The 21,451-nt window shown below is 43.3% G+C and overlaps 2 pseudogenes; both read left to right on the forward strand.

The window, feature by feature from the left end:
- The first annotated feature begins 3,165 nt into the window (after positions 1-3,165).
- Positions 3,166-14,545, forward strand: LOC123731901 (twinfilin-1-like; annotated as a pseudogene).
- Positions 14,546-15,186: 641 nt separating this feature from the next.
- Positions 15,187-20,374, forward strand: LOC123731900 (pseudouridylate synthase 7 homolog-like protein; annotated as a pseudogene).
- The last annotated feature ends 1,077 nt before the right edge of the window (positions 20,375-21,451 follow it).

Consider the following 21,451-nt stretch of genomic DNA (forward strand, 5'->3'; position numbering starts at 1 on the left):
CCGCTACCAACCTCAGTCATTTATCATCCAGGTTGTCGGTTCCAGGTGGTTTGTCCTTATTTATACATAACAATAATTGTTTCACCTCTTCCACACTAACTCTGCGGAATTCTAAGCTACAGTGCTTGTCTTTCATTATTTGGTCCGTTGCTCTGGTACTCCAGAGCTTTTTACTATCATTCTTTAAATCATGTATATGTGTTCCATAGTATAGTTTATTTTTATTTTTGTTTAGTTTAGTTACGTGATTTCTAAATTTTCTGTGTGTTTGCCAATCTTCTGTGTTGCCAAACTTGTTATATAGATTGAGACGCAGCCAATGTTTTTATGAGGCTAGAGAGGATGCCGACAGAAAATCTCTAGAGACTCATGAAAGCAACTGCAGAGACTTAAAGGCGACTTCATCAAAATCTGCATGACCTTTGATCACATGATTTTTGTAAAGTTCGGGAAGTCGGCATGTAGTCGCAAGTCGCACAATGTAACCATAATGCAAACACACTTTGAAAGGCGGTGACCAACGATGGTCACTGACTTGACAAAGTGATCCGCTCGAATGCGCCCATTGTCTTGCAGAAGTTGGCAGCAACCCTACAACCTATGTTTGCTTTACTATTGCTCTACTCAATGCATTTGACCATGTGAGGTACAGCTGACTTTAAAGGCTATGCTTAGCCTAATGCTAACATATTTAGAGGATTTACAGTAAGATACTACTGTTTTGATTTGTACAGTAAATGAACATTAACTACTACTGAAATAGAACGAGAGACATAATGACTAGACAAATGTGTATTTTTTTTTGCGTGATGTCACAGGCCCAAGTGTATATTTCAAATGGCACCCTATTCATTATATAGGCACTACTTTTGATCTAAAGTAGTCCACTATAAAGTGAATAGGGTGCCATCTGGGACACTGCCATATAGTGGACATGCAGATACATCCACTGTAAGAGGCTTACTGTGTACATCCATTGAGTATATTGGACTGTTTATAAATCCCTATCACAATTTCTGTTGAAACCATTCTATCTGAATCACAAAATGAATTGTTCTGAATCTAAAGCATATTCTGATTAGGAATGAACTGACATTTTTGAAAGGACTATTCAAAACTCGGACTGTACTGTATGGTGCTGGACATAGTGATGTTGGAGATCAGACACCAACATGATGTATGACAGGAACAACTGGGTACTGTAGGGGAGAATATAGCTGCCAAAACTCTCACCTAAAAAGTTGTTTTTGTGTTTAATAGACTGAAATATTTAGTTTCAGGCTATATTATCAGTAGGTATGAAAACAGATTTCTCCCGGCACACTAATCAGGGTGAACAACCAAACAATGAAGTGCCTGACATCGTTAATACACAGTCAACCGTTGACAAACCATCCGATCTTATCTATAGTAGTTTGAATATATTTGTCTATGAGTCTAACCCATTTGCATGACTGCGACTGTACTACACTCTGTCCTTCTGCCTTCAGGAGAACAGTAGTAATAGCAGGTCTCCCTCTGGGGCAGGGTGTGGTGGAGGTACTCCCACCCTGAGCACTCCCCTCCCTGGGGTTAAAATTACCCTGCTCTGCCTCTGTGGATCCAGGACTGCAAGAGGAGTGGGTGGAGGTAAAGCTTCAAACAACACGGCTGCTATGAATCCCATGGGGAAATGACATGGTAGAATCTGAGCAGGTCCACTAGATTAGTAGCTGCTGAGGAAAACGTGGCAACACCCAACGTTTTGGTTGGAATCTGTGGTGTAAACTCCTAGGGGCTGTAGCTCTTCTGACAGTTCCTGAAAATATAAATCCCTTTGAGGGGTTGAAGGCCTGTTGCAGTATGCATGGTGTATTGATATTGAGCAGTGTTATGCTGGATAGATAGGATACAATTCAGATATTAGAATGAGATAGTTCTTGTTGTGACCTATTTGTTGAAAGACAATTATTAATCTGTTCAAAAGTAGTAGTAATGGAATCGAAAAGTGTATTTGTCACGTCGCCGAATACAACAGGTGTAGACCTTACCGTGAAATGCTTACTTACCTAACCAACAGTGCGATTTTTAAGTAAAAAATAGGTCTTAGGTGAACAACAGATAAGTATAGAAATAAAAACAACAGCAAAAAGACAGTGAAAAATAACAGTAGCAAGGCTATATACAGACACCGGTTAGTCAGGCTGATTGAAGTAGTCTGTCCATGAATGTATAGTTAAAGGGACTATGCATATGTGATGAACAGAGTAGCACTAGCGTAAAAGAGGGATTGGAGGGTGGTGGGGGGGTGGCGGGACACAATGCAGATAGCCCGGGTGGCCAACGTGCCCCCGCACCCGGTAGTCGGGCTAATTGAGGTAGTCTGTCCATGAATGTATAGTTAAAGTGACTATGCATATACGATAAACAGAGAGTAGCAGCAGCGTAAAAGAGGGGTTGGGGAGAGGGGGTGGGGGTTGGGGGACAATGCAAATAGTCCGGGTAGCCATTTGATTACTTGTTCAGGAGTCTTATGGCTTGGGGGTAAAAACTGCTGAGAAGCCTTTTGTCCTAGACTTGACGCCCGGTACCGCTTGCCATGCGGTAGTAGAGAGAACAGTCTGGCTGGGGTGGCTGGGGTTTTGACAATTTTTAGGGCCTTCCTCTGACACCGCCTGGTGTAGAGGTCGTGGATGGCAGGCAGCTTAGCCCCAGTGATGTACTGGGCCATACGCACTACCATCTGTAGTGCCTTGCGGTCGGAGGCCGAGCAGTTGCCGTACCAGGCAGTGATGCAACCAGTCAGGATGCCTCGATGTTGCAGCTGTAGAACCGTTTGAGGATCTGAGGCCAGATCTTTTTAGTTTCCTGAGGGGGAATAGGCTTTGTCGTGCTCTCCTCAACTGTTTGGTGTGTTGGTGCTCTGTGGAAGTCTAACAATCGTTCACATTCTCCTCCTCATCATAACCAAAAATGTATGATTGAAAAACACTGTATCATAGAGAGACCTGAAATAATAATAATAATAATAATGATAATATAGTAGTAGTATTCAACATTGGAACGTATCAACTACGTGCGCGTTACTGCTCCATCGTCACATGATACAGTTGCTGCTGCGTGATGACATCACAGCTAGAGGCAGGTCAAGTTACTGTAGTTCGGTTTCTTCTTCCTTGTTCTTTCCCTTCAGTATCTACCGGCCCGGGCGATCTAAAGCAAAGTAGACAGGCATAATGTCCCATCAAACGGGCATACAAGGTAAATACGCGCATTTTTGCTTATTGTCTCCAGCCGTTGAAACCATAACGGAATAGACGATGCGATCGTCGTCCATGACAGATTTCATTTAAAAGGATTAAAGTCATAGGGGAAAATAATGTTGTATGTGTGTCGTTCTGCATCATCAGCGAGAATAAGCAGTGCTTTCTGCTCTGTGGAAGTTGCTTCGGGCTTCACGGTGCACTGGGCGAATGAGAAGAATCTATGACAAGTGTATTCAGCGATGCGTTGTACTAATATGGTCGTGCTGCGCGATTCAACTGAGATTGTTACGCCGCATAAACACTAGCAGTTTGTCATCAAGCTCCGTGCTGCTGCAGCAGCAGCCTCTGGTCTGTAACCCTCGTTTCAAAGGTCTTTTACAAGGGAACAAGCCGCCCATTCATCAGATGCCTAAAATTAATCTGGGTGACATTTATGGCCAAGATTACTGTTGCCCTTTTGATGTTTGTTTGTTGTTGGGATGAGATAACGTTTGATGCAACTGTGCGATTTTTACGTAACAACTGGCTGGTAAAATGTGGGTCATCTATTTTGGCCAGTAGGCTATCAGAGCTATCTTTATTTATCATGGCACGACAACGTGTTATACAATTACTGTACATTGATTCGCCTATAGAAGTCAGGCATTTTTTGTTTTGCTCTTATGCGTCTTGAATACTTGACGTTACTCTGTCTCTATACTATAGTCAATGACCCAAGATAGATCACTGCCTGTACTAATCTTTTCTTGAAACCTTTTTTGATAAACACACCAACCTTATTTCATTTGACCAGTATATTCTACACGTGATTATAAAGTAATAGGCTATTCCCATGCTTGTGTTCCCTGAATGTCCCTGTTGTATGAATAGCCAACGCTCTCTTGAGCCGATGTGTGTGTATAAAAAGGTGACCGCTTGGCTTGCTTTGACTTCACAGCTGCGGAGGAAGTGAAAGAGATCTTTGCTAAGGCGAGGAACGGCGCCTATCGCCCGCTGAAGGTCGTATTGAGATGGGTGAGTATGTAGCCTGCCTAGCCTACAGCTGATCAACTCAATCACACCTATTGATCAGAGATGAGCCCTACCCATGCTGTATGCAACATGATCAATGGGTAAAAAGATAAGTTCAGTAGTTTGTTGATTGGTTACGACTGGTTATATTTACTGTGATGTTGAAGACATACTGTGATCTGAAAAGTAGACTGTATTGTACTGAATTGTATTGTACTGTATTGCAGTGTAGTGTATTGCATTGTACTTTATGTCTATTGTTTTTATTGTATTGTACTGTACTAGTTATTACACTTCATGTCATTTGTAAGATATCTGTTGGTTGGTTGCCTTTACTGCACTGCAATCTCAGATACTGTATATCTTACCTGAAAAGACAGAACAGAATTGATGTATGTTGATATTTACCTGTTCCCATAGTTACATATTGTATATCACTGTAATAAATCCACCATATCCCTCCTTGTTCTTATTCCAGAGACTCTGGTGCTGGGAGGCACCAAGCATGCGCCTAAGAAGTGGGACCAGGAGTATGATGCCTATGTGCTGCCTCTCCTACAGGAGGACATGCCCTCCTACCTCCGTACAGGCTGGACTCTACTAACAACCAGGGATATGAGTGGATCTTCCTGGCCTGGTCACCTGACCGCTCACCTGTATGTCGATATGTTTATCTCTTTTTTCTGACTTTATTAATTTATCAATATATTGGTTGGGAGCAAATTCTCTTCTTTTTTGTTAGTCAAGACTCCCTCTGGAATGCCATAGACATGACAGTTTTTACTTCACTTAAGCAACTGTTTCACCTTTCTTAACACAACTGTCATGGTGTCAGTTAGGGCATTTAAAAGTCTCTCTGTTTATTCCATAGTCTAATAAGCCAGAATACTGTCTACAATAAGACTCTATTTAGAGAACTACGAACCCACAGTCTAGTCCACACTACAGGTAATGCACAGCAGGGAGAATGTAACAGGCCACACACAGTGCTGCTTTCAAACACACATCTGGTCTGTGGTTGGCTAACTATAGAGTAGGAACCCTTACCACTGGGTGAGAGAACTGTTTACTTTAAACAGGTTTTTAGATGAGGGAAAATCCTCTTATGGTTCATATAAGTATGTCAAATGCTGCCCCCATTGAAAAAGTGTTTATTTATGCTTAGCTAATGCCAACATTTTGAAGAGACTGTTGAGCAAAAAGGCTAGCTTATTGTTGTGCTAAACTAGCATATTTGCAATTCTAATGTTAGCTAGCAGGAAGCATGAACCTGGCTTCCATCCCAAACCTCAATGAAACAGCCAAAATGGTCGATGTTTCTGAGATGTCTGTATGAAATAGCATTGTGTTCTTGTTTAGATTGCAATCTACAGTCATATTTAGCAGTTAGTGCAGTACTAAAAACATGAATTCCTCCCACTTCTATAGGTTAGACAGAAGATGTTATATGCTGCTACAAGAGCTACACTGAAGAAGGAGTTTGGGGGTGGACACATCAAAGATGAAATATTTGGCACAGTGGAGGTATGTTGACGAATTTGAAGAAACTCATCATTATTTTATGGCTTATTGGCCTAAGTGGGCTTGCAGTTTTGGCAATAATATTTCAAGGAAAGTTGCTGTTGGTTGCTCCATTTGTCGCTAGATGACATCATGATATGTTTATGCTGTCCCTCCTTCTCTCATGACAAATTATCCAACGCAAAACCAAATAAAATCCTTTTTAAGGACAACAAAAGGAAACGATTTAAATAATTAAACACCACACAAAAAATAGAGTAGATAGCTTTTTGAGAAAATGCAATTTTTTAAACTTTCTTTTAATTATTAATATTATGTATGCCTTGGAGAGCTGTGGGGTCATTTAACAACAAGGAAGTGATTTAATAAATTCACTTCACTCTCTGCAGCAGTGGGGAGAGGCTGGGGAGGGAGTGAAGAGACGATCCTATATAAGCACTGCTACTCTAAATGTGGACCCTGAGTTCCAGTTCACCCCTCTCACGGTCCTCTCTTTCACCAGGATGATGTGTCTCTGAGCGGGTACAGGAAGTACCTGATAGCACAAGCTGCTCCACAACCACTGACTGCTGCTGAGGAGGAGCTGAGGCAGATCAAACTGAGTGAGGTAGAGAGACACACACAGATGTACATACACTCTTAGGTTCTAGATAGCACTTTTTTTTCCTAAAAGGGTTCTTCGGCTGTCCCCATAGGAGAACACTTTGAAGAACCCTTTTTGGTTCCGAGTAGAACCCTTTTAGATTCCTTGTAGAGCCCTTTAAAAGAGGGTTCTTCATGAAACCCAAAAGGGTTTTACCTGGAAGCAAAAAGGGTTCTCCTATGAGGACAGCCGAAGAACCCTTTTGGAACCCTTTTTTCTAAGAGTTTACACACACACACACAAAATAATTTCCACAACACACCCAAGGACTTTGCAGCTGACATGTTTAGATTTTTTTAAATGTATTAGGCTTTAGTGGAGAGAGAGAGGCATAGAGCAATTTACAGCAGGCAATCAATAACAGATCAATGAAGTGGAAATATGTTTGCACACTAGACTAAACAGCCCAACTTCTGCCCCAGATTCCCTTGGCTGCATGCATTCATAATAATACTATGAGGCGTTTTTCTATTCATATCGGTGTGATGATGTCACACACACACACACGTTTTGTTCTTCTTTCCTCGTGGGGGGCCAACAATTCAAAATCCTATTTTCCCTAACCCGAAACCTGAACCGTAACCCTAAACCTAGCTCCTAAATCTAACCACCAACCTCTTAACCTAACCCTAATTGCAACCCAAACCTAACCCCTAAGGTTAAAATAGCCTTTGTCCTCCTCATGGGGATGTGGGAAATGTCCCGACGAGGGAGACTTTTCCTTGTTCTGCTGTCCTTGTGGGGTCTTTTGGGGATTTTCGGTCCCCTATCAGTGGAGTGTAGCTTCCATATCGGTGAAGTGTAGCTTCCTGTATCAGTGAAGTGTAGCTTCCTATATCGGTGGAGTGTAGCTCCCATATCGGTGGAGTGTAGCTTCCATATCGGTGGAGTGTAGCTTCCTATATCGGGTGGAGTGTAGCTTCCTATATCGGTGGAGTGTAGCTTCCTGTATCGGTGGAGTGTAGCTTCCTATATCGGGTGGAGTGTAGCTTCCTGTATCGGTGGAGTGTAGCTCCTGTGCCGGTGGAGTGTGTCTACCTGTGTCGGTGGAGTGGAGTGTAGCTTCCTGTATCGGGTGGAGTGTGTCTACCTGTGTCGGTGGAGTGGAGTGTGTCTACCTGTGTCGGTGGAGTGGAGTGTGTCTACCTGCGTCGGTGGAGTGGAGTGTGTCTACCTGCGTCGGTGGAGTGGAGTGTGTCTACCTGCGTCGGGTGGAGTGGAGTGTGTCACCGCGTCGGTGGAGTGGAGTGTGTCTACCCGCGTCGGTGGAGTGGAGTGTGTCTACCTGCGTCGGTGGAGTGGAGTGTGTCTACCTGCGTCGGTGGAGTGTGTCTACCTGTGTCGGTGGAGTGTGTCTACCTGTGTCGGTGGAGTGTGTCTACCTGTGTCGCTGGAGTGTAGTGTGTCTACCTGTGTCGGTGGAGTGGAGTGTGTCTACCTGTGTCGGTGGAGTGTAGCTACCTATGTCAATATAACTACAGTGCCTTCGGAAAGTGTTCACACCCCGTGACTTTTTCCACATTTTGTTACACTACAGCCTTATTCTAAAATGTATAAAAAATGTTTTTTTAAACTGTGCAATCTACACACAATACTCCATAATGACAAAGTGAAAAGTATTTTTTTTACACTTTATCAGATGTATTAAAAATAAGAACAGAAATACCTTATTTACATAAGTATTCAGACCCTTTGCTATGAGACTGTAAATTGAGCTCGGGTGCATCCTGTTTCCATTGATCACCCTTGAGATGTTTATACAACTTGGAGTCCACCTGTGGTAAATTCAATTGATTGGACATGATTTGAAAAGGCACACACTGTCTATATAAGGTCCCACAGTTGACAGTGCATGTCAGAGCAAAAACCAAACCATGAGTTTGAAGGAATTGTCCGTAGAGCTCCGAGACAGGATTGTGTCTGTAGGAAACCTGGCACCGTCTCTACGGTGAAGCATGGTGGTGGCAGCGTCATGCTGTGGGGATGTTTTTCAGCGGCAGGGACGGGGAGATTAGTCAGGATCGAGGCAAAGATGAACGGAGCAAAGTATAGAGAGATCCTTGATAAATCTGCTCCAAAGTGCTCAGGACCTCAGACTGGGGTGAAGGTTTACCTTCCAACAGCACAACAACCTAAGACACAGCCAAGCAACGCAGGGCAGGGAAAAGTATCTGAATGTCCTTGAGTGTCAAGCCAGAGCCCGGACTTGAACCCGATTTGATCATCTCTGGAGAGACCTGAAAATAGCTGTGCAGAACGCTCCCATCCAACCTGACAGAGCTTGAAAGTATCTGCAGAGGAGAATGGGAGAAACTCCCCAAATACGTGTGTACCAAGCTTGTAGCATCATACCCAAGAAGACTCTGCTGTAATTTGGGGAGTTTCTCCCATTATCCTCTGCAGATACTTTCAAGCCTGTCAGGTTGGATGGGGAGCGTTTCTGCACAGCTATTTTCAGGTCTCTCCAGAGATGTTCAAATCGGGTTCAAGTCCGGGCTCTGGCTTGGACACTCAAGGACATTCAGATACTTTTCCCTGCCCTGCGTTGTCTTGGCTGTGTGCTTAGGGTTGTTTCAACAAAGTACAAACAAGTTTTTGCTTTGTCATTATGGGATATTGTGTGTACAGTACATTGATGAGAAGGGAAAAAATTATTTAATCAATTTCAGAATAAGGCTGTAACGTAACAAAATGTGGAATCCAGGGTATCCGTAGACTATATTGCTTGATGTGTATACACCATCATAACTCCATAAAAGGACAGGGTCATTCTTCATCTGCCCTATAGGCCTATTTCATTGAGCCACCCTCACAAATACAGTAGCCTCAGCCAACTGGGAAGGTTTATACTGAGATCCCCTTCCCAGTCACCAGCTGTATGGGCAAGATGATTATCCACTAATCTACATGAGAGTAAAGAGGCTTTCAGATATTTATTATTCATTTGCTGAGAGACCCGTTGCTTGTAATAAGTAGATGGATGAAAAAACAGCAGCCCAATCCTTTAGGTACAAGAGATGAACAGGTCAGTGGCAATTTCATTCAGTCAAGCCGAACATCATATATCTGGAGTGTGAATGTTATGAGGGCTGTACTAACACATGAAAGGGCAGTGTAGACCTTTTACATACTGATGTTATTCAATTATTGTTATTTGTATTGATATTATATTGGATAATATTATCATTATACTATTATTGGATATTATTATCATTATATTATTATTATTGGATATATTATTCAGAACGGTTTATTTATCTCATATCACACTGAGATCGTTCTGTCACCACAAGCTTTATCAATTCCTTTTTTTTTCAAGTTAAATGTTTTTTTGTGCCTTTTCAAGAATGTATCTTTCTGTTTATCTTTTGCAAATGATTGGTGACACAAATACAAAATTGGGGTAAGGATAGACTTCCTGTTATAGTAGTGAGTCTAGACTAGCCCGGGCCCTTCTCAAACCACAGCCTGGTGACCAATGTTGGGGTTGTCTTAGAGTGTGTGTGACACCTAATTACTGTTTTTGTTGTTGTGTTATTTTAGTTTCAGACCATTAGTCTGGGCCTAGGCCCTTCTCAGGAAGAAAGCCTGGTGATTTAGTTAAAACAACACCAAGTGACCGTGTGTCCGTCCGTCCAGGTACAGACAGACATCAGTGTGGACACTAAGCAGCAGACTCTGACGGGCGTGGCCTTCCCTATGCAGCGAGACGCCATCCAGGCTCTGGAACAGTTCAGAGAGAAGAAGATCAACTACGTACAGCTGGTGAGTATAGTACATTATGATATATTACAGTACATCATAGTGTATAATAATATAGTATAGTACATCATAATATAATATAGTATATACTAATATAGTATAGGACATCATAGTATAGAATAATATATTATAGTACATCATAGTGTATAATAATATAGTATAGTGCATCATAGTCTAGAATAATATAGTATAGAATGATATAGTATAGTACGTCATAGTGTATAATAATATGGTATAGTATAGAATTATATAGTATAGAATTATATCGTATAGTACATCATAGTATATAATAATACAGTTTAGTATAGAATAGTATAGAATGATATAGTATAATACATCATAGTATATAATAGTATAGTAGAGAGACGCCACCCAGTATCTGGAACAGTTAAGAGAGAATGGGACCAACAAGTACAGCTGGTGAGTGTCAGTACTGTCTGGCAGTCTCACCTCCTTTTATTGGAGCACAGAGACAGACAATCACTGTGTTGTTTCATTAGCAGTAGGTGTCTCTGACTAGCATGTTTCTGGATTCAACAATGCCATATAACTGCCAGAGAAGACTACAATGTGATGTCTAAAACACAAACTTACTGGCACCATGTTGCATGAAACATGATACTCAAAACCTTATTGTATTGGATCGTTTACATTACAAATCTTATTGAGGATTGTTTATGAAAAAATGCATCATCATCATCTGTATCAACAGGAGATAGATTTTAGGAATGAGTGTATCAAGCTGTCCAGCACCACTCCTACAGAACTGAAGGAACTGCCCAAGAGGATCCCCAAGGATGCAGCCCGATACCACTTCTTCCTGTACAAGCATTCCCACGAGGGAGACTACCTCGAGTCTACAGGTAAAGACAACACATTAAAACATTATGAGAAGAGACTTTGTATTACGGCATGTTTTTTTAATACGTTGATATTATACCACACAATTATTATTTTGCTTGATCTACTCTTATTCATAATTGTATTATGTTATTTAAATGTAATAACAATGTGATAAGGTGGTATTTTAAAGTGGTTTCCTATGTGTGTTGCAGTGTTCATCTACTCCATGCCGGGGTATAAATGTAGCATCAGAGAGAGGATGCTCTACTCCAGCTGTAAGAACCCTCTCATCGATACTGTGGAGAGCAACCTGCACATCCAGATAGCCAAAAAGGTAAGAGCTGGGTCATGTTCATTATACAACCTGCACATCCAGATAGCCAAAAAGGTAAGAGCTGGGTCATGTTCATTATACAACCTGTCCATCCAGATAGCCAAAAAGGTAAGAGCTGGGTCATGTTCATTATACAACCTGTCCATCCAGATAGCCAAAAAGGTAAGAGCTGGGTCATGTTCATTATACAACCTGCACATCCAGATAGCCAAAAAGGTAAGAGCTGGGTCATGTTCATTATACAACCTGTCCATCCAGATAGCCAAAAAGGTAAGAGCTGGGTCATGTTCATTATACAACCTGTCCATCCAGATAGCCAAAAAGGTAAGAGCTGGGTCATGTTCATTATACAACCTGTCCATCCAGATAGCCAAAAAGGTAAGAGCTGGGTCATGTTCATTATACAACCTGCACATCCAGATAGCCAAAAAGGTAAGAGCTGGGTCATGTTCATTATACAACCTGTCCATCCAGATAGCCAAAAAGGTAAGAGCTGGGTCATGTTCATTATACAACCTGCACATCCAGATAGCCAAAAAGGTAAGAGCTGGGTCATGTTCATTATACAACCTGTCCATCCAGATAGCCAAAAAGGTAAGAGCTGGGTCATGTTCATTATACAACCTGTCCATCCAGATAGCCAAAAAGGTAAGAGTTGGGTCATGTTCATTATACAACCTGTCCATCCAGATAGCCAAAAAGGTAAGAGCTGGGTCATGTTCATTATACAACCTGTCCATCCAGATAGCCAAAAAGGTAAGAGCTGGGTCATGTTCATTATACAACCTGCATATCCAGATAGCCAAAAAGGTAAGAGCTGGGTCATGTTCATTATATCACACTGTAGCTAAATGTTTTGCAACAGAACATTTAAAAATGCACTTCACATTCTATTCATATCAAGTCAGATAGTCCATCCATTTCAGTCTGTTTTTTTTCTTCATTTGGAACCTGATCTCTCGTGGACAGACTGTGTAAACATAAGCATCTGACCAAAAATATGTGGGCTTTTAGTTCTGGGTTAACCCATATTATTTGGTACCTAATGAATACAACTGAGGTTCACTGCAGTGTGTCACATGAGTGACTTTCAACAGTTTAAAACACTCCTGTGAAAATACTGTAACATTATGCCAATGTAGACTGGATTTTTGCTGCAATGTATTTTTTTATAGAATAAGTCTAGTATGCCCCTCAGTGATGTGATTTATTGTATTCCTATTAGTGTAAGTATCCCTACTAAGTGATGCATTCTGATTCCCTCCCCTAGCTGGAGATTGATAACGGTGATGAGCTCACCGCAGAATTCATGTACGAAGAGGTCCACCCTAAGCAGCACGCACACAAGCAGGCCTTTCCCAAACCTAAAGGCCCCGCGGGGAAGAAAGGGGGGCGCCGGATCACTAGACCACCAGGAGATGGGGAAGAAGACTAATAAAACACCCCTCCATTTTAGTCCACAATGGAACATTCCGCTTAGTATATAAGAACCCTTTATCTGGTTGAGTCCCAAATGGCCCCCCTATTCACTTTATAGTACACTACTGTTGACTAGGACCTATAGGGCTCTGGTTAAAAGGAGTGCACTATATAGGGGATAGGGTTCCATGTAGGATATAGACCATTGACATGAATCCCTCCTAATGCCCTTTAACCTCATAGACAACCAGCCTGTAGCCTATATGAACTATGCACACACAGACCACCACACTAATATAAGCCATGACACTCAAACCTGTGAACTTACTTACATTAGTAGCATGTTATTTAGACAGACAGTAGGTGCTGTGTTTTCATGATGAGAGAGCAAGAGAGAGAGAGCGTGAACATTTCCCTTTAGAGCTATAGCTAATGTTATTTTATTTCTCATATTATTTGAGAATGTTTTTAAGATATATGGTTTCCAATGCTGGTTCTGGAGAGCTGGATGTGTTTTTAAAATATATGGTTCCCAATGCTGGTTCTGGAGGTTCCGGAGGGCTGGAGGTTCTGGAGAGCTGGAGGTATGAGAGGAAAGACCTTGTGGTTTTTCTAGTGAGCATGTGATACTGATCTGACCACTTCACCTTGTTATTAGTGCTGATTCAATGCCGACAATGTTGTAGCAGTTCTGTAACGCGTTGTGTAAAGTCAATCAATAGAGAATGTTGTTCCACAACCGCTAGCCCTTCAGGATCACAGTTGAGGACTGGGTCCTATTCATGTGACACTAAATGGAGAAAACAGAGAGGGACCACCTAAACTTGTCCAGTAAGAATAGCTTGTTTTCGCTTTCTGCTGATAAATGTTTGAAAACGTTTTGCTATGGTGTGCCTAATGAATAGCACCATGCTGATGTAGAAGCTTGATTTGGGAGAGAAGAGAGGCCATGTGTGGGTCTGTGGATGTTGTTAAGAAGCCTAATGCTTTTGTATACATTTTACTGTATGCATCTAATTTGTACTACCAATACCATGTCCATAACAACTATATGATTACGAGTCAGTCCAAAATCTAGTTAGTGATTTCTCTTTCCATGTTCTTTTTAGTGAAGAATGAAAAATCCTATAGAAAGTATTTTTCTAGGTCTGTGATGTACTGTATGTGTGTATGGTGATCTGCGACTGAGAGGTCACAGCCTGAATCAGTTGAGTGTCAACCGTTATCTGTTTGTCGGTCTGTTTGAGAGAGAGAGTGCCTGGGTCTCGTCCGGAATGGCACCCCATTCCCTATATAGTGCACTACTTTTGACCAGAGCCCATCAGAAAAGGCACCCTATTCCTTATATAGTACACTACTTTTGACCCAGGTGCCATTTCAGACGCAGACGTGTTTGTCAATCAGGGTTGCTCGTTTGTGCATTTCACATCAGTGATATTAATCCCACATAATATGCAATGCTTTTCAACCACAATGCTGCAGGTCTTTCCCCACGTGACACTGTGTGTATGCATGTCATGTTTATTAGAACCACAATGAAGGGAAGGGACTGTGATTCCCAGGTAAAATGTCATGGAGGATCTGTCTACTGATTCCATGAAAAGGCAAACCACTATGACATGTTCGTCCTGTACTAGATTACTATGACATTACGCAATTCTGAAGGAGTCCTAGTATGTTGAAACTATCATGTTATGTTTCAAATGTTTTTTTTCTATGAATTAAATTGTGTAAGGAAATGAAATAAATTAAAATATTTAAATTACATTCACTAATGTGTTTCTTGCCTGATTTATTATTAGTAGCAGTAGCAGAACTACTATGCAAGCCTATTGACCACTGAGAGGTGTGAGTTTACTGAATAAAGCATTGCTCTCTGAATAGAGTTGGCAGTGAAGGGGGGAAATAGTAGGCCAAATCTGCATTTCCCATCACGTTGTAATCCCACTCATTGGCACTAGTGGTAAGGGTAAACCTTTGGCCTGGCACATAAAAGATTACAATTAATAAGTAATGTTGGCTGGCTGCAGATCAGCTGATGTCAGATGATACAAATTAAAGGCATACCTGCTACATGCCTAATCTGTAATAAACCTTTGTAGTAATGTAGACCTCAATTAATGAAAATGTCTTTCCATTTATCTCAGAACATTATTTTACTGTGACTCACATAACTTAAATACAGAGTAGCCTATTCATACAGTTCAGCAAATCAGAAATGACCTTTTAAATGCAAATTGTTTGTCAAAAAATGCTAATGATTTACTTATGATGTATCTCTAGTCTATACTATGCAATATAATTATTAACAGGTGATTAGTCATCAGAAGACAAGAACAGTACTGTTTGAGACAAATAAAAGAGCACTTTCCCTTTAAGAACTTGTCACATGACATGATGCGGAAGAACTACAATCTCATGCTATAGTTGCACAGGTGTTTGTTTATTAGACATTTATTGCTAGAAATGTTTCGTTTTAGGACATTTATTATTGCATTCATTTATAATTAGATGATATAAGTGAAATTACACATTTCTTAAATACTATGTTTCCCGCTGTTGGTAGAGCTTGGTAAACAGTAACGTATCCTAACAGTGTTCGCTAGCTAGCTACAATGTTACAGTGTGTTATGGTGTCACATTGATTCATTTAGCAAATGAAACCTTTTGTAGCACTGACACTTCACACTACATAACTGGTAAAACCGTTAATCTGGCTTAATACATGGCTTCTGCTTATCAATTCATTGATTTTACATAACTTGGGGTGTAATATTGGTTTTATTCCTTTCTTTGCGACAGGACAGTCTATCTACCATGACTATGAAGGAGGAAGCACCGAGTGTCCCTGAGTGTTACATCTCAGAACATGAAGGGTTCTATGGAACCATCAAGAACTCCACCAGAGACTTTGTAGTCACAGAGATAGACATCCATGGCCAGATGGTTACTAAACCCAGTGTATCTGATGTTCCTCAATCATCCAACATTACTGAGGCATGCCCAGGTGCCAAGTCTGAAGGAAAGACAAATATTATTAGCCCAAAACATCAACACAACCTCAAAGAAGAGAATTGTCCTCCGGTTGTAAAGGATGTGGATTCAGAACCTGGACCCGGTCAGAATGGTGACATCACATCCACCGCCAGCCAAGACTGTTTTGACCTGAGAATGATACTGGGTCAGGTTGCCTGTGAAGAGCTAGAGCAGTTCACTGCTTTATTGAGAGAGGTGTCATCAAGTCCCAATGATGGCGTTGAGAAGAATCTGGCCAACCAAGAATCATCCAATGGCAGTGAGAAGAAGATGGCCAATCAAGAGTTGTCCCTGGGTTCATTCCCAGACAAACACCAAAGAGCTAACGTTCACCGTGCTGTCCGACACAACTTTCCCTTCCTGTTGACAGTAACCAACCAATCAGAGATCAGGGTTAAGGAGGACCCTGCCTTTAAGCTCCTATCAGGTTTGGTCTCTGAGGAGGAGGCCGAAGACTTTATCAGGTTCATCGACACCAAGATGCCTAACTCTGTGTACACGTTCAGGGGTGATGACAGTAAGGAGCACAGGACGGCAGTGCACCACTTCCTCAGTAGACGGTTTGGTAAACTGGTGGAGACCAAGAGCTTCAGTGACCAGCAGCAGAAGACTACAGCCATTACGGTGAGGTTGAGAGAAAAAGGGAAACCCAGGAAGAGGACGGCTGATGAGAGTAAAGATGAAGAGGTCTATACAGGTGAGAGGTCTATAGAGAACTTCACAGACTATGTTTCTCTCCTATATCTCTCTCTGTTTACTCTGTCTCTCCTATTTCTCTCTCCTACTTGATATGTTTTTCTCTTATGATGCTGTATGTACAGCAAGAAGAATGTTATTAGCCCAAGTAAGCATGGCAAGTAAGCATTTCACTGTTTATATCTGCTTTAAACTGTACATGACAAATAAATGTATCCTTTGATTTATCCTCCCCAAATCCTGAACATGGACCCCACAAAACTGACCTTAAATCAGTGTCTAAGACCAACCTCATCCCACTCATAACACTCTATTCCCTTGGCCATACTTGCATACTACTTAGAATGAAGCAATGTGTTGGGCCTGTAATCTAGGAAGTTAGTGTGGATACTGTTGTCATGGGTTTCCTCCCACTGCAGCGTTCACTCTGAGGAAGGAGAACCAAGAGACTCTGGAGGCTATCAGCTACATGGCAGCTGTCCTGGGGGTGCTGCCCTCTGACTTCACCTACGCTGGCATCAAGGACAAGAGGGCCGTCACCTACCAGTCCATGGTGGTGAAGAAGATCTCACCACAACGGTAGATACAGTACAGTTGTTAGATAGAATGTGTTGCTGTTTCCATTCAAAGTCCTTGGCTTAGCCTATGTGCTGTGGTCAACTCCCTAGACTACAAACAGAGAGTTGACTAAAGCACTAACAGACTGGACCACCAGGCTATCCTTGGCTATGGTTTGATGATAATGATGGATATTTACAAAGTGCTACATTCTATTGGGGGCAGACTCAACTCATCCACCACCACATTCATGCATTTCTAACATGCTAGTCCAGTGAGTTCACTGTCCACTGGGACCGGTCAGACTAGTGCTGATGGGAGGGATGTGTGTTGTCAGGCTGAGAGAGAAGACCAGTGAGTTTGAGAAGAGGGGGGTGGTCCTCTCCTCCATCCGCTCCGTCTCTGAGCCTCTTCATCTGGGTAGACTCCAGGGGAACCACTTTGACCTGGTGGTACGGGATCTGAGACCACACCAGGGTCATGGCACACTGATGGAGCTGGACTCACTGGTGCAGGAGGCTGTGGAGAACGACAGGTGAGACACTCCTATTCTGTGGCCTCCATTCAACCCTGGTCCTGGAGAGATGCAGGGTTTTGTCCAGTCCAACACTGAAACACTCAATGTAACTAATCAACCTAATCACCAAGCGCTTGATTGGCTGAATAAAAACATCAGACCCTGTTGGCCCCCAGACCCAAACTTGGAAACAAATGTAGATTTCTCGGTGCACTTTGATAGTCATTTCCACTGCACTGTGAGTAATTGAGGAGTGTTGTTCTCTGATCTGTAGTGAGACGTTATTAAATGTCAATTCTTTTAGGTCAAGGGGTTTGTGAACTACTATGGACCTCAGAGGTTTGGGACTGGACAGAGTGTTCAGTCTGACTGCGTCGGACTGGCCCCTGCTCAAAGAGGAAATGGTACATTTAGGTCTTCTGTGTTCTTATATTACAAGAAACTTTGGATGTCAGTGTTTGTATTTGTTCTGTCTGACTTGTGGTGTGGGTTGTCTTTCATGTGTCTCAGGTGGCAGCTGTCCGTCTGTTCTTCACACCAGAAGAGGGTGATGACTCTCAGAACGTTGCCAAGAGACACTTCCTCCAGACTGGTGAGAAATTCCTGTTTACACTAGTCACCATTTCCTGTTTACCATGTTCTCTGTTTTTATGGCCCCAACCTTTTTCAGATACATTTTTTAAATATTTTTATTTCACCTTTATTTAACCAGGTAGGCTAGTTGAGAACAAGTTCTCATTTACAACTGCGACCTGGCCAAGATAAAGCAAAGCAGTTCGGCACATACAACAACACGGAGTTACACATGGAATAAACAAACATACAGTCAATAATACAGTAGAAAAAAAATAATTTTCTACTCTTCTCCATTCTAACCCTGTTCCTCCACCCCTCTCCTCCCTCATCTCCTCAGATAATGCCAAGGAGGCCCTGTCTCTGATGCCCATGTCCAAGGCCAGAGAGAGGATGATGCTGAGGGCCCTACATCGCTTATGGGACAGGCCCAGAGGGCTGCACCCGTGCCTGGCTCAGCCTGCCCCATGGGATGAGGGTCTTCTACCCCCACGCATACTGCAGGTCTGGGATTTATATCACCTGTTTTATTGCTTTAAATATTCTGAATCCTTTATTCTTTATGGTTCTATTTGTATTCCTACTTTCATTTGCATTTCCTTCTTCCTCTTCACTCACTTTGTTTGAAGTATACTATATCAATAAAGATTGTTTTGATTTGCAGCCGGGTCTGGAACGAGGCGGCTGCACACAGGCTGACCACGCTGGGCCACAGGGCCAGGCAGGGAGATCTGGTCTGGAAGCAGAGGGGAGAGGAGGGGATAGAGGCGGGAGAAACCAGCTTACCTCAGGTAGTTCAGTTACAGGATGACTTAATAACAGAGTCAAATAAACAGTCAAAGTCACTTGTGTAAATCATTTTTAATCGGTGCTAGAGAGTTGGCCACTAGGCTCTATCTTTGAGTATGACACCTAGTGATACTCTCTCACTGAGATTGAACCAGTCATAAAGATGGTACTGAGATGGACCTTGGCACTCTCTACTCCCCCAGATTCATGTTGTTACTGCTGCAGAGGAGGAGGAGGAAGTCTACTCACTAGGACAGGTATGTACACACACACACACACACCTGTCCACTCCCCTGTTCTACAGTACCTTGTACCATTTTAACTATTAATCTACTCTGCAAACATGGGTGTGTTGTCTGAGTGCGTTGCCGAGCCCGGTGGAACCTACATCCACAAAACACTACACAAATCAAATGGGTTATGATTCTATTGAATCCATTGTTCACTTCTGCTGTGCTCTTCCATCAGGTGGTTCTTCCCATGCTTGGCAACAGTGTGAAGTACCCAGAGAACCCTGTAGGGGGCTGGTACCAGGAGAGACTGGCGAGGGACGGACTACAGAGCTGTCGTTTCAGAGTCACTCCTCTCAAACTGAACCTCCCTGGCTGCTACCGTCCCTTACTGGCCATCCCACATAACCTGACCTACAGGCTGGAGCAGGGCCAGAGAGCTGGGGAGAGGCAGCAGGAGTGTAATGGAAAGTCACAGGCTAGTGGAGCGGTACCACAGCATCCCGGCACAGACACACCTAGACCTGGAGGTCTGGAGAGGCAGAGAGGAGGGGAGTCAGCGGTGCTGTACCCTGACACAGACACAACTAGACCTGGAGGTCTGGAGAGGCAGAGAGGAGGGGAGTCAGCGGTGCTGTACCCTGACACAGACACAACTAGACCTGGAGGTCTGGAGAGGCAGAGAGGAGGGGAGTCAGCGGTGCTGTACCCTGACACAGACACAACTAGACCTGGAGGTCTGGAGAGGCAGAGAGGAGGGGAGTCAGCGGTGCTGTACCCTGAGACAGACACAACTAGACCTGGAGGTCTGGAGAGGCAGAGAGGAGGGGAGTCAGCGGTGCTGTACCCTGACACAGACACAACTAGACCTGGAGGTCTGGAGAGGCAGAGAGGAGGGGAGTCAACGGTGCTGTACCCTGACACAGACACGCCTAGTTTGACGTTGAACTTTGACCTGGACTCTTCCTGCTATGCCACCGTCTGCCTCAGAGAGGTCATGAAATGTGACCCTTAAACTGGAGTCTCAGATGCTGTATGTACTACTGTGTACAGTATTTTGATTAGTATTGTGTTGTGTACACAGTCTGGCCTCTTTTGTGTAGATGTAAGATACTGCTACAGTATTGTGATCAGTTTGCTGATTCGTTGCCTGATTTGTCAGACATGTCGTTAATAAAAGAATGCTTTGTTAATTTACTGACTGGATGAGAAAGAATCACATTGAATGTTGAAGTGAATTTAGTTGTGTGAATGTAGAAGAACCTCAGCCTGCACAGCATGGCCACTAGATGGTGATCTCAGCCTGCACAGCATGGCCACTAGAGGGTGATCTCAGCCTACACAGCATGGCCACTAGAGGGTGATCTCAGCCTACACAGCATGGCCACTAGAGGGTGATCTCAGCCTACACAGCATGGCCACTAGATGGTGATCTCAGCCTGAACAGCATGGCCACTAGAGGGTGATCTCAGCCTGCACAGCATGGCCACTAGATGGTGATCTCAGCCTGAACAGCATGGCCACTAGAGGGTGATCTCAGCCTGCACAGCATGGCCACTAGAGGGTGATCTCAGCCTGCACAGCATGGCCACTAGATGGCGATCTTAGCCTGCACAGCATGGCCACTAGAGGGTGATCTCAGCCTGAACAGCATGGCCACTAGATGGTGATCTCAGCCTACACAGCATGGTCACTAGATGGTGATCTCAGCCTACACAGTATGGCCACTAGAGGGCGATCTCAGCCTGAACAGCATGGCCACTAGAGGGTGATCTCAGCCTGCACAGCATGGTCACTAGATGGTTATCTTAGCCTACACAGCATGGTCACTAGAGGGTGATCTCAGCCTGAACAGCATGGCCACTAGAGGGCGATCTCAGCCTGAACAGCATGGCCACTAGAGGGTGATCTCAGCCTGCACAGCATGGCCACTAGAGGGTGATCTCAGCCTGCACAGCATGGCCACTAGAGGGTGATCTCAGCCTGCACAGCATGGCCACTAGAGGGTGATCTCAGCCTGAACAGCATGGCCACTAGAGGGCGATCTCAGCCTGAACAGCATGGCCACTAGAGGGCGATCTCAGCCTGCACAGCATGGTCACTAGATGGTTATCTCAGCCTACACAGCATGGCCACTAGATGGTTATCTTAGCCTACACAGCATGGCCACTAGAGGGCGATCTCAGCCTGAACAGCATGGCCACTAGATGGTTATCTTAGCCTACACAGCATGGCCACTAGAGGGCGATCTCAGCCTGAACAGCATGGCCACTA

This window comes from Salmo salar, unplaced genomic scaffold (assembly GCF_905237065.1).
Source record: "Salmo salar unplaced genomic scaffold, Ssal_v3.1, whole genome shotgun sequence".
NCBI classification, from domain to species: Eukaryota; Metazoa; Chordata; class Actinopteri; order Salmoniformes; family Salmonidae; genus Salmo; species Salmo salar.